The sequence below is a fragment of the Pinus tabuliformis genome, chromosome 4_1 (assembly GCF_031772625.1).
Source record: "Pinus tabuliformis cultivar Carrire ecotype Pingquan chromosome 4_1, CPIR1, whole genome shotgun sequence".
Lineage (NCBI taxonomy): Eukaryota > Viridiplantae > Streptophyta > Pinopsida > Pinales > Pinaceae > Pinus > Pinus tabuliformis.
In genome coordinates this window covers 705,575,206-705,589,480 of record NC_142303.1, presented here as the reverse complement: position 1 = coordinate 705,589,480, position 14,275 = coordinate 705,575,206, and positions in this window count along the sequence as shown.

Here is a 14,275-nt window from a genome sequence, read left to right as displayed (position 1 = left end):
GAAACAATTCAAAAGCTACACGGAAAACCAAAGATTATTGTAAGCAACAGAGATCCCATTTTCACTGGAAATTTTTGGACAGAATTATTTTCTTGTCTTGTTACTTAGTTAGCTCATAGCTCATCTTATCATCCTCAATCTGATGGGAAAACTGAGAGAGTAAACAGATGTTTGGAAGTATATCTTCGTTGCTTTGTATATGATAAATAGACACAATGGGTCAAATGGTTTCCTCTGGCTGAATGGTGGGATAACACTTCCTTCCATACTGCGACAAAAATGACCCCATTTATGGAACTTTATGGATATCATCGACCATCCATCACATCATATTTAAGAGAAAATTCTAAGGTTCAAGCAGTGGATGATCACATCGAGCATCAACAACAAGCTCTCCAACTCTTAAAGGATAACCTCACCTTGGCGTAGAATAGAATGAAACTGCAGGTAGATCAACATCGCAGCGAAAGAAGTTTTTGTGTAGGTGATTGGGTATTCCTACGGAAACAACCATATAAAAAAAATGTCCCTCAAACAAGCTAAGAAGGATAATAAATTATCACCAAAGTTTTATGGGCCATACAAGGTGTTGCAAAAGATAAGTACTATGGCATACAAATTGGAGCTTCCTGTAGCTTCCCGAGTGCATCCAATTTTCCATGTGTCATGCTTAAAGAAGGTTATAGGTGACAAGCTCCCAGTTCAAATAATATTGCTAGAAGTTGATGAGGAAGGAAAAATCATATTGGAACCTGAAGCAGTCAAAGAAACAAGAAGCCGACAACTACGAAATCGACTAATTTCACAGTATCTCATCAAGTGGAAGAACTTGCCCGTTGAATATTCCACATGGGAGGATGAGAATTTTATACAGAAGCATCCATAACTACTCAAGTGTTGAGGACAACACTTTTTTGAAGGAGAGGGGCATGTTAGGTACCAATAATACTAGTGATTCCCCAATTACTATTGCCATTATATCCCTTATTGTTATTGTTGTGCCCCTGTTGTCCCCATATTGTTATTATTGTGCCCCATAGAAGCCCACTATTGTTATTTTTGCGCCCTTATATTATTATTGTTAGGTCGGCTTTGGTTATATTGTGACCCCTTAGACTCCTATATATAGAAAGGAGGTTTTTCCATTTGTATCATCCAAGAATTGTTCATTTGTGTAATGTAAAGGAGGTTGCCCCCTCGAAGAGGCTGATTTCTAAGTCGTTGATCTATCTTTTCTATCTTTTTGTGAGATGGTTTCATAACAAGTTTTTAGAATGTTAGTGATTTGCTTGTTGATTTTAATAGTGTTGATTCCGTATCTAGCCCTTTTTTTAAAAGGCTTATTTTTTTACTTTAAATTTTCTAATGTATCAAATGTGAATAATTAATTTCTAAATTTAACATTTTTGAAGTGGTCTTCTTCTTCATATTTTGTTGCTTTTCTTTTAATTTTTTTTTGTAGTGAGGTTTTTATTTTTTTGCATAATTAAAGAAGAAGGTCAATACTTTAAAGTTTCAATATTCTACATATTTATATATCGTTAATTAATTTTCATTGCACATCAAATAATTGTCTCTAAAAAACAAAATAATTTTTAACAATTGATATAAAAATAAACATTTTGAACATAAATATAACTAAAAAATTACACATTTCAATAATTTTTTGCTAGAAATGACATGTCAAAGTCACAATTTTTATAGGAAAAATGTAACAGAAAAATGGTTAAATAATAGTTTTTTTTAATGAATTTCATGTCAAAAAATAATAATAATCATGATTTTTTTCAAAAAAGAATGATTCACATAAAAATTAAAGTGAAAATCACATAATACAAATATTGAAAATATAACAACATTAACTGAATACTTATTCTTCTCATAAAATGTCAAAGTCAAAAGATTACAAGTATAACTAATTAATGGTTACAAAAAATGAGTTTGATTTGCAAGCATAACTTAAATTCAATCAACAATATCACATGATCCAAACTCTTCATCCTCTAGAGTTTCATCATTATCTTCTTCCACAATATTTTCTGCTTCATTTTCCTCATTTTCCTCTTCTGATGGATCTTTGATGTTTGTGAATCTCCAACGTATGTCTTTCCAATCATTACATCTAATGGTGGTTGAGGTTCCTTTGCCGTTTTTGCCACACGTGATTCATTAAAATCCCCTTTCCTCAACCTAATTTCTTGCATTGCCTCTGGAAGAAATTAAAGAGCATTAATTATTTGTTGAATAAATTTGCACTATACTGGATCTTTTTCAATGGCAATGCAATTTCTTCCTTTTTGCAGGCAACATGCTAGTGTTGTACCTAATTATCAAGCACAACAAAAATAATGAAGTAAGTTAGTATGCTGACATATAAATGAAGAAAGAAGATATTGAAATTCAATTCTATATAATAAAACTTACCTAAGCTTGAAAATAAATCTAGAACCCAATCTCCTTCATTTGAACATAAGTCTATAAGATAGTTAATAAATGACTGTGGTTTTTGATAAATGTTAACTATCTCTCATTTTGCTTCTGTATCTTCATATGTTAGATTTTTCACAACAACATCATAAACCAGTACTTGGCTATGACTCTTTCCATCTACCCAATTGAGAAGCATAGATTTATAACTATCATCCATTGTCCAACTATCAATATGGATGAATTCACAATCATTTATAATTGGTTGGTCTTCAAGGTTAAGAAGATTTGACTTTTGCCTGTAACATGAAATAGTAAAATTTCAATTAACTTGTACATAAATGATTTTTTTAACATTAATCAAACATACAATTTCAACGTCTTACCATCTAAGCTGCATTCTTGAGTTTGTTTTCCCCTTAAATCTTGTCAATAACATTGCCAATTGTGTGTCTGAATGTAATGTCAAAAATCTCCGTAATGGTGATGATGTGACTTCTACAAATCCCACAACCACTTTACTAAGAGCTTGATAAGTATAAGGGTCACTATCATAGTCAATGTTTGGGATATTGAAACCATGGGGAATATCTGTAATAACTAGGGAATAATCCCTTTTAAGTATGAGTTTAGCAATGTATTCACAATCACCTTGTATTAGTTGATATTGAATAGTTTCAAGCCCATTCTAAATTAAATGTGTAAGAGTTGGATTAAGTTCAACATTCCTAAGACGCTGCTTTCTTAGTCTTTCGATCTTAATTTTTTCAATAAAGCTTCTGAAACTATCTGGTGCTCCATTTGCGTCCTTCCTCATATTTAATAAAATAAAAAAATATATGTAAAAGTTAAAAAATAAAAATAGTATACAGATGAATAAAATGAATGTAAAAATCGGCATACCTTTTTAAATGCAAGATAAAAATCTTTTAGTATTGACGTAGAACTTGAATATGGGTAGTTGTGTACAACATCATCCCAACTATATTCATTCTATAATTTAACCATTTGTTCTTGTATTTTCATGTAAACTTTGTAAATTAATAGATAAAGTAAAAAAATTTAATATAATGATATGTATAACAAATACTACCAAGAACAATATGTTATATTTAAAAGAAAATTATAATCTAGAAATAAGTAAAAATAATTCAACAAACTTACTTTTGAAATTCCTCACACATTTCGTCCAATGATAATTCCCCTGACTTCACACGAGATACTATTGCTTTGAAAAAAATTACATCCTTCACTCCTTGCAATGCTCTCCAAGGTGTGATTGCCATATCTTCTAGAAACTTCTTCGTTTCGGGAGTTGATTTACTGCTGCTACATATCAATGATTTCGATGTTTTGACCTTCTAGTTTTAAACGCTAATGTTCTCCCACATGCTAAAAATCTCATTACTCAATTCCCATACCTCTCCAGTTCTAAATGCCAACTAGAAAATGTTATCAATACTTTTGAATATATAAGAATTTACTTTCCCACCTTTCGAATTGATTTTTTCCTCAATTTGATAGCCTATTTCCATACAACATTCCTTTCAAAATTCTAGAGTAACATTTATCTTATCCCCACCACATGTTTCTTCAAATTCATTATGAATAAATCTAACCCTTTGGATGAAACTCAAAGACATCCCATATTCATTATTTGTATTATGATCCCATGCTAATAACTTTTCTTCCGTATATGTAAACCAGCATAAATGATACATTTCATTGTTTCAAAATGTTGGTTATTGGGATATTCCTCCATCAATTTCCTTTGAGCTTCTACAGAATGGTTCCCCCCAAGCACATAATAAATGTATTCAAAATATTTTGACTTATCAAATTCTTCTTTGTTGGGAACTTGAACTGGATCAACAAGAAGCACATAATTAACCACATGAGCATATGGATTGTACCCCATCAATGCCTTCAAGTTGTGAACATGTAGGTGGTGTGGCTTTCTGATTTGATATTTAAATTGTCCTTCACTTGGATTATAGATTTGTCTCACATTAATCTTAAATGTACAACCACCCTCAATTAATTTTGAATTTGTCAAGTTATGTTGAATGACATTTTGTTTTGTTTTAATAATGCCATCTTCTAAATCAGCTCCTGGTGTAATGATTTCCGTGCTTTCTTTTGAATTTTCACTAGGATATTCATTATTGGCCTTGACTATTTGAGAATGATCAACTTTCATTTTCTTCCTCCTCTTTTCTTCTAGATACGTAACATTCTCACCATTAACAAGAACATAGATATTCCTTAGAATTTTTAGTTTTGGTATTTTATGGCTCTTCTCCTTTCTATCATAAGTTTTAATGTCATCCTCAGTAATGGAAACATATTCTTCAGCATCAGTTTCATCTTCAAAAGTAACTTGTGTACTTCTCCTAGATTTATCCACTATAGACATTCTTTGCTGATCCTTTGGATGTAGTTTTGTAGCATCATGAATTACTATTTTTTGCTTGTTTGCATATCTTCTTCTGACCCTAAGTAGAAATTGCTGACAACATTTATAATATATTTCTCTATGAAATGAATTCCTCCCAACATAATTGAAAGTTTTTCAATAAAATTATGTCAAACAAAATATCATATGTCAATAAAAACTAAGTTATAAAAATGTAATGATACAATACAATAACACAAAACACATAAATATAAATAAAAATACTTACCATATCTTGTGCAATCTCATTAATGATTTGTTTACACATCTTTGTAGATTATTCTGTCATGTCATACATTGACAATGATAATTGATATTTAATCTTGTTATGTGACTTGGGCGGTTTTGTAAGTATATAAACAACTTCAGTGTCCAGTATCAAACATATGTCTATGAATTTTCCCAACAACTCATAAAGTCCACTATCATTAGGGATATCAACATATAGATATATTCGCAAATGTTGTTCACCTTCTCTATCTTTCACATACCCTACATTTTCTGTTTGTTTCACTTCTTTTGATTTCTTCCAGTATGAAATCATCTTCTTATCGTTTGAGGAACTTGATATATTTTTAGTTATTAGCTTAGGTTTGGTTCATTAAGAAATGTTTTTTGAGGATCCACCTTTAATTTTAGCAGTCTTTGGTTCATAAAGATTCACATAAATCTTCCTTGATAACATTTTCCTGCAAAAAATATACACATATATATAAATCAGTAAATTAAAAAAAAAACAAAACAAAATCTAAGAATGATAAATAATGATGCAGGGTTTCCCCTGCGCATACCCACAGTATGCATATTCATGCATAAATACCATTACCCAGGAATTTCTATGACCCATCAGGTCAAAACTTCGAATCCAAAGATGAATGAGGCCCCTTTTTATAGTTCCATTGTTTTGGAACTCAATCACCCCACCAATACCTCCTATCGAGACTTTTAAATCACCCTTCAACCTTCATTGAAGACTTTATTAAAGTCTTCCCTTAAATCATTCGTATCGGGACTCACTAAGTCTTCATAACCAATATATAATGTATTGAACCCATAAGAATATATATATATATATATATATATATATATATATATATATATATATATATATATATATATATATATACCGCCTCTTAAACCATTGGTTAATATATACATAACACATAAAAACCTTCTTTCACGCAATTTCCTTTTAAATCCATTTACAAAGGAAAACTATGTAAACATACCCTTTTTCGCTTCACGCGAGCCTTGTCACATTTCCCGATGCACTCCTTTATCACAATTGCTATATCGTTGCATCTACGGTCAACTTACATATGAACCCTTCGCATACCCGATATGCATTAACATAACATTCTGGAACTCAAATCATAATAAACTGCCCCTATAACATTATCGGGTCCACTTATTGCATGCCGCATTCCTCTTTAGTCTCGATCATTCTGAACTTCGATCAACCCGATCGCCGATAATCGCTATCGGCGATATCGCAACACCACGAACATCGTTGCTAACCCTTGCACCTCCAACTTCCGATAAGCGATCACGCCGATGTCCGATTGCCAATTGACTTAACACTATCGGCTTATTGTGCATACATTGACCGACCTCTGCCTCATGAAACTGTCGATAATGCAATTAGAGATTACATCTTAGCCACTGATCTTCCCAGATCCAATGGTTCCTGAGCATTAGTCTTTGCTCCTCCATTCTTCCACTTAACTTAAATTTTATGTACTTCTTCAAGGTTTTGTGGGTTTCAGGTTTTGAATGGTTTCGGCCTTCCACTGCTCAATCCACTTCGGCTTCACTTAGCTTCGTGATTTCCTTATTACAATCAATTCATAACTTTACTTGACTCCTCGAATGGATTCAAAGATCAATTTCGAGCCTCTGGTTCGTTTTCCTCCTCTGTGCTCTCCCTCTTTGCGTTTACTACACTTGCCTGCATAAATTTATATATACGCTTCTCAGATACACTTGATTCATCCTTCAACAGTAAATTATGCGCTTATACGAGATTTTAATTAAACTTTGTATATATATAATTACAAACAATGAATTACAGAATGAGATCTCTGTCTCTCTGGCCTGATCTTCAACATCAGTGGCCTCTATTTCCTAATCTACTCGTAGGCTTACGAACACTCCAATCTGCTATCTATTTCCCTATCCAACCTCTCTAACCTCTGTTCATGCCTTTTAGGCTTACATTTATATAAAGGGGTTCTAAAACCAATTTCTGGTTTAGATCCCTAAATCTCTCAACAAAATCCTAAAATCCCTTTTTCATCCCTAAGGATTCTCTCAAATCCACAAAATCATGAGCTGACTCCTAATCTAGGATTTACAATCAATTCTCAATCCTCTCATCACTCAACTATCCTAAATCTCTCATGTTCTCCTACATTCGAGAACATTTACAATAAAGCCTCACAATATTCAATTAATATCTATTTTCATTAAAATCACTCAAAACATTAAATAATTACATAAATCCAATACTTGGGAAACCAACTTCCTTGAAACATAAGACCCCCTATGTCTACTAGAATGCATTGATAATGTTGAGTTGGATGCTCCTGCATTAGACTCCCCATGTAAGAAAATTTATGACCACCTGGTCATAAGTTTGGATAATTGTTTCCTCCTGGATCCCAAACTTTATTTTGTGATCTGTCCTTGCTTTTCAATCACTCTATTGTTGTTGTTATCTGCTGTTGTTCTCCAAGTCTCCATACTTTATGTTGTAATGCTCCACTTTCCTTGCTCTCAAAGTCTGCTACTATTTTCTTCTTGTTGTCACTCCTCTCTTTTCTTGCTGTTGTCTTTCTCTGAGACACTTTCATCATTAATCTTCTTATCAACTCAATCTCTCTATCCAGTCTATCCTTTGTCTGTTGATTATTTTCATATCTTGATTGTTGAACTCTCCTTCTTGCTTGTTCTTCACTTAATCTGATCACTTCCTTTTATCTTTACCTTCTTCTTTATTGTTGTTTTGCACCTTTTTTGTTGCTCCTACATTGTCTTTTAGAACAATTTCTTGCCTCTATTTTCTGCATCTGTCAACTTCTTCTTGTTTATTATTTATGACAACTGTTTTGTCATCCTTCTTCAGTAATCTATCCTGGACATTCATCTTCTGCTCTTCCAACTTCCTCCTTTGAAATTCTAATTCTCTATATAACTCAATGATTTTACTTGGAGTGAACTTTGGAAATTTTACACAATCTTCCGTTACTTCATTTGTTATTAATCCATCATCACATGGTTCTTCTTCTTCTGCTAAATCTTTCTTGACATCCTTCAGTAGACGTGCTTCCTCCTCTTCCTTCATTTGGCTGTCCACCTGTGCCAAATATGTTCCAACTTTTGCAACAACATCTTCAATTATAACACAATCATTATAATAAAAAATATAAGGCCTTTGTACCTCTTTTCCCTTTAGCAACACTTCAATGTGTCGCTCTGATCTCTCCTCTTCTATCAGCATGTCAGTATGCTGATTCAAACTCAAAGAACTCTTGAGTCTGTAAGCTAACCTCTCCTCCTCATCATCTGTTTCAATGATGCTTCTTTGTACTTGTCCATGGTAATGAACTGATTCTTTCCCAGCCTCTTTGTCATATTCTGCTTCAAAACTTTCATCTTCTGGAAGGTATTCTTTCACATCTTTGACAACTTTAAAAGATTGTCTATCTTCTTCCAAACCTACAATCATACACAAATCATTAGTTTTAAAAATATAAGACCCTCCAGTCTCACTTGATGCTTCAGTCATCAAGTCTTCTGGTTGCTTCAAATCATTCATATGATTCAACTCCTCTAGCTCTTCATCACTTTCAAAAAGTAATGGTCCACTTTCTGGTTCACATATCGAAACTTCAACATCCTCTTCAACATCTTCCTTTTGTTGTAGCTCAATTCTTTCAAGCTTCTATATCCTCTATTTGACATCTATAATCTATTCAAGTTCTCTTAGCTCCTTTATTAACTGCATATTCTCTTGCTGACTCCTCTTCTCTTATAGCCTCTGCCACTTCACTTTCTTTCTCATCACATAACCATGTTTCTGGTCTGCTTCATTCTTTTGCAACATCTCCATTAACACCTTAAGCTTAACAACTATCTCAACCTTCTCCCTCTGATATTCCTCTTTGCTTAACTGTCTTTGTATGCCATTTTCCTTGGCATCCTTCTCATTTTGTCCTCTACTGTGGTCTCTTTCAGAACCTCTGTTATGACTATCACTAGTCATCATCCTTTCCATCTCTATGAGTTTCTCACTCACTTAACTATGAGTTTCACTAAAGCCTCTTCAACAACAAGTCCTGTCCTGCTGCCACTTACCTCACCAAGCTCTCCTCACTCAGTATTTTGGCAAGCAATTGGTTCTCTATCTCTGGAACCTCCTTTGAGCACTTCTCTTTGCTCCTTCTGGGCTTCAACTCATCTGCATTTTCCAAGAATATAATTGTCCTCTTTATCCAATCTCTGTTGGAATTCCTCAAGGTTCTGCCACATTTCTGCCTTCTCTTAGAAACTTTCACCAGCTTCCTTTATCTCTTAACAATTCTACTACATCCTCAGTGGAATTACTTTTTGGGAGTTGCAATAATACTTCTGCCTCAATGCAAAGACTACAATCTTCTAATCTTCAATCTAATTAGAATAAAACCATATCATCTTACCTTCAAGATCTCCATCTGATCTTGTCCTTCCATTCGCTTGCACTTTTGAATGGATTGTCCTTTCCACTAGCTTTCAGCTGTATCTTCAACCTCTGTTGCTTCAAAAACTTACAAACATCCCTCTTATAGTTTAACTACTATAATCTTGCTATAAAATTTCATTCTTTCAGTATCTGCTAATCATTATACAAAACTACATACCTTCACTTACCTATAGAATCTCACTGTTTCTACAAATTTGTTTCAGCAGATCGTTATGCTTCCATTTGCACAAATCCTCAATATTCAGCTACTATCAATTAGATTTTAGAATATGATCCCTTCTTCCAATCTTCCGACTTTATCTTGACAAATCTTAACTATTAGCAACAATTCCTTCGTGTTGAGTTTTCTTTCCACTCAGAAATCCTTAACAATTCCTTCCATTACTACTTCTTATGGCTTAATCTCCTTTTGCTGAGATACTTCATTAGCTACAACCATCATTCTTTAGTCTATTTCTTTGTCAGCAAATCTCACATCAGGATTAAATAAACACAATACCTGCCTGATTTCTCCATTCATTCTTCACATCCGAGTGAATCTCCCTTCTTCAAACATCGTTGTAGACTCTTCTTGTCTCTGCAATCTCTGCTTAATTCTACCTCACATGGCTCTAAGAACTTAACTGTTCTTCTCCATTCTCCCAGCTATACTCTGGTTGCTTGACTGTCATATTAGAATCTAATCTCCCTTTCTTGCATACACATCTCTCAGTTCTGAATTCTTTCAAGAAACTTTCATATAGAATTGCTTTGTTCTGCCTTATACCAAATGGTTCATTTATAATTCAGCTCTGATACAAAATATGACGCAGGGTTTCCCCTGCGCATACCCACAGTATGCATATTCATGCATAAATACCATTACCCAGGAATTTCTATGACCCATCAGGTCAAAACTTCGAATCTAAAGATGAATGAGGCCCCTTTTTATAGTTCCATTGTTTTGGAACTCAATCACCCTGCCAATACCTCCTATTGGGACTTTTAAATCACCCTTAAACCTTCATTGAAGACTTTATTAAAGTCTTCCCTTAAATCATTCGTATCGGGACTCATTAAGTCTTCATAACCAATATATAATGTATTGAACCCATAAGCCCGTATATATATATATATATATATATATATATATATATATATATATATATATATATATATATATATATATCTATATATATATATATATATATATATATATATATATATATATATATATATATATATATATATATATATATATATATATATATATATATATAGAACCCCCTCTTAAACCATTGGTTAATATACACATAACACATAAAAACATTTTTTCACACAATTTCCTTTTAAATCCATTTACAAAGGAAAACTATGTAAACATACCCTTTTCCAGTTCCCATGAGCCTTGTCACGTTTCCCGATGCACGCCTTTATCGCAATTGCTATATCGCTGCCTCTACGGTCAACTTACGCATGAACCCTTCACATCCTCGATATGAAATAACATAACATTCCGGAACTCAAATCATAATAAACTGCCCCTATAATGTTATCGGGTCCGCTTATCACATGTCGCATTCCTCTCTGGTCTCGATCATTCCGAACTCTGATCAACCTGATGCCCGATCGCCAATAATTGCTATCGGTGATATCGCAACACCACTAACATCGCTGCTAACCCTTGTGCCTCCGACTTCCGATAAGCGATCACGTCGATCTCTGGTCATTGATCGGCTTATCGCTATCAGCGTATCGCACATACATTGACCGACCTCTACCTCGTGAAACCGCTGATAATGCGATTAGCGATTAGCTATCAGCCATTGATCTTCCCAGATCCAACGGTTCCTGAGCATCAGTCTTCACTCCTCCATTCTTCCACTTAACTTAAATTTTACGTACTTCTTCAAGGTTTTGTCTGTTCCAGGTTTTGAATGGTTTCGGCCTTCCGCTGCTCAATCCACTTCTGCTTCACTTAGCTTCTTGATTTCCTTATTACAATCAATTCATAACTTTACTTAACTCCTCGAATGGATTCAAAGATCCATTTCAAGCCTCTATTTCGTTTTCCTCCTCTATGCTCTGCCTCTTTACGTTTACTGCACTTTCCTGCATAAATTTATATATACACTTCTCAGATACACTTGATTCATCCTTCAACACTCAATTACGCACTTATACATAATTTTAATTAATCCCTGTATATATATATAATTACAAACAATGAATTACAGAATGAGATCTTTGTCTCTCTAGCCTGATCTTCAACATCGGTGGCCTCTATTTCCTAATCTGCCCGTAGGCTTACAAACACTCTAATCTGCTATCTATTTTCCTATTTAGCCTCTCTAACCTTTGTTCATGCCTTTTAGGATTACATTTATACAAAGGTTTTCTAAAATCAATTTCTGGTTTAGATCCCTAAATCTCTCAACAAAATCCTAAAATCCCTTTCTCATCCCTAAGGATTCTCTCAAATCTGCAAAATCATAAACTGACTCCTAAGCTAGGATTTACAATCAATTCTCAATCCTCTCATCACTCAACTATCCTAAATATATTATGTTCTCCTACATTCGAGAACATTTACAATAAAGCCTCACAATATTCAATTAATATCTATTCTCATTAAAATCACTCAAAACATTAAATAATTACATAAATCCAATACTTGGGAAACCAACTTCCTTGAAACATAAGACCCCCTATGTCTACTAGAATGCATCGATAATGTTGAGCTGGATGCTCCTGCATCAAATAATCATAACTCACAAATAATTTTGTAAAACACAACCTTTTAAAAAAAGTTAAAAACAAAAAAAAAAATTAAAAAAATGCAATCGCTTCCAGCCCCACCCCTGCAGTCCAATGGGCCTGTGCGGGTGGAGGCTCGACACGTAGCCCCTCCTGCCCCACCCCCATGGCCCAACGGGCTCATGGGGGTGGATTCCTGATGTGAAACCGCTCCTGCCCCACCCTTGCGGCCCAACGGGTCCGTGGCGGTGGAGGCTCGATGCGTAGCCCCTCTCACCCTACCCCAATGGCCCAACAGACCTATGGGAGGTGGAGACCCGATTCTCCACCCCCACGAGCCCGTGGGGTCATGGAGGAGGGATGCGAGGGGCTACACACTGTCCCCTTTTTTTGGAGAATTTGGTATCTACGGGTAAATACTAATTCCTAGATAAGTAGCCATATATAGAACAACATTTTAAAGAATTTTAGCCTTTTCCTATAAGCAATAGATAAGATAAAGAAGATGAGAAGACCTACTTGTAGTTCCACTTTCCTCTTGTCCCCTTTGTATTGATCCTATCGCTCCTTGCCGTACTTAACACGCTTGAGAAGTACCTGTAAACACAAAAAAAAGGCAAAGAACCGATCAAAGCAAAAGATCTATTGAATATAAGTGAATGGAATCAGATACATTTCACACATATAAGCATTATAAGACAATACAAACATATGGGAGAAAGGGTCAAATGCTTTATTGAATAGAAGAAGGAATTACAACCATTTTGTTTGATTCAAAGTCATTCCTCCAGCTTGGATCCCATCCACATCACATCAAAAGCATGAAAAACTTGTAGCATTACAATACTTGCTTCAATGCCAATTCTCATAGCGACATTATCTCCTTACAATTCAACATAATCTAGCCCTTGATCACTTATATGAGTGGTCAATTTATAGGGAGATGAAGGAGGTTTTGTCATAAATGGTGGTATTGAATGGCCTTCCATACTTAAAAAAGGTTCCATGGAGGGAGGGATGAGAGGATAGGATGTATCTTAACTCATTTCTCATCCATTTTCGAGCTCATAGGAGTTGATAAGTGAAGGAACCTTCTAGATTACTCCAAAAGAAAAGAATATTCCCCAAACCCTATGTGAATTTCGCTCAATCTCGCCCAACGCGGGTGAAAGGAGGCCTAAGTGCTTTACATAGCACCCTGGCACGGACTCAACTGCTCTGCAGTGCACCCTTACATGGGTCTACCTGCGCTGGTCCCTTTAGAGGTCATTTCAGGTTGTCTTCATGTCATGAAACTATCTAGGAAGGAGGCATTCAAAAGGGTGACTTGTTTAGGGCATGTAGCAACTGAAATTAGGGTTTGATGAGCCCTAAAACACTAATCTGGATGATGGGAGTGATGTGCCCAAATGGATTTGTGACAGTTGCCCCCTAAAGCATGAAGTCAGAAAAATGCCAATGTCGAATGAAATGCTTTACCATGTGATGAGGAGATTTCGAAATAGAAGGTGACCTGCATCAATTATAATACATATATCATGATATTTTGATTTTTACATGAATAATTGAGGGAAGGAATGTCCATGCTCAGCTTATAAACTTTCATTCCATGTACAAAGACAGGCGTCTCTAGATATAGACCCATGATCAGAATGACCATCAATGTAAAGTCATTGTACATATGATTTAGTACTCTTGAAACCGCAACCCGAATGGATGAAACTAGATTCGGGGTCTTCTATCTCGTTCAATCGTTTGCTCAAGTACGAGTTTGGCCATGTGAATATATGATCTGAAGTCAAACATGGGAAGACACCTTCTGATTACCAACCAATGATGTAATCTGTTAACAAACGCGAGAGAAATCACCAATAATGATAATTATCCTCAAGGTATTGCAATACATTCTGCATGGT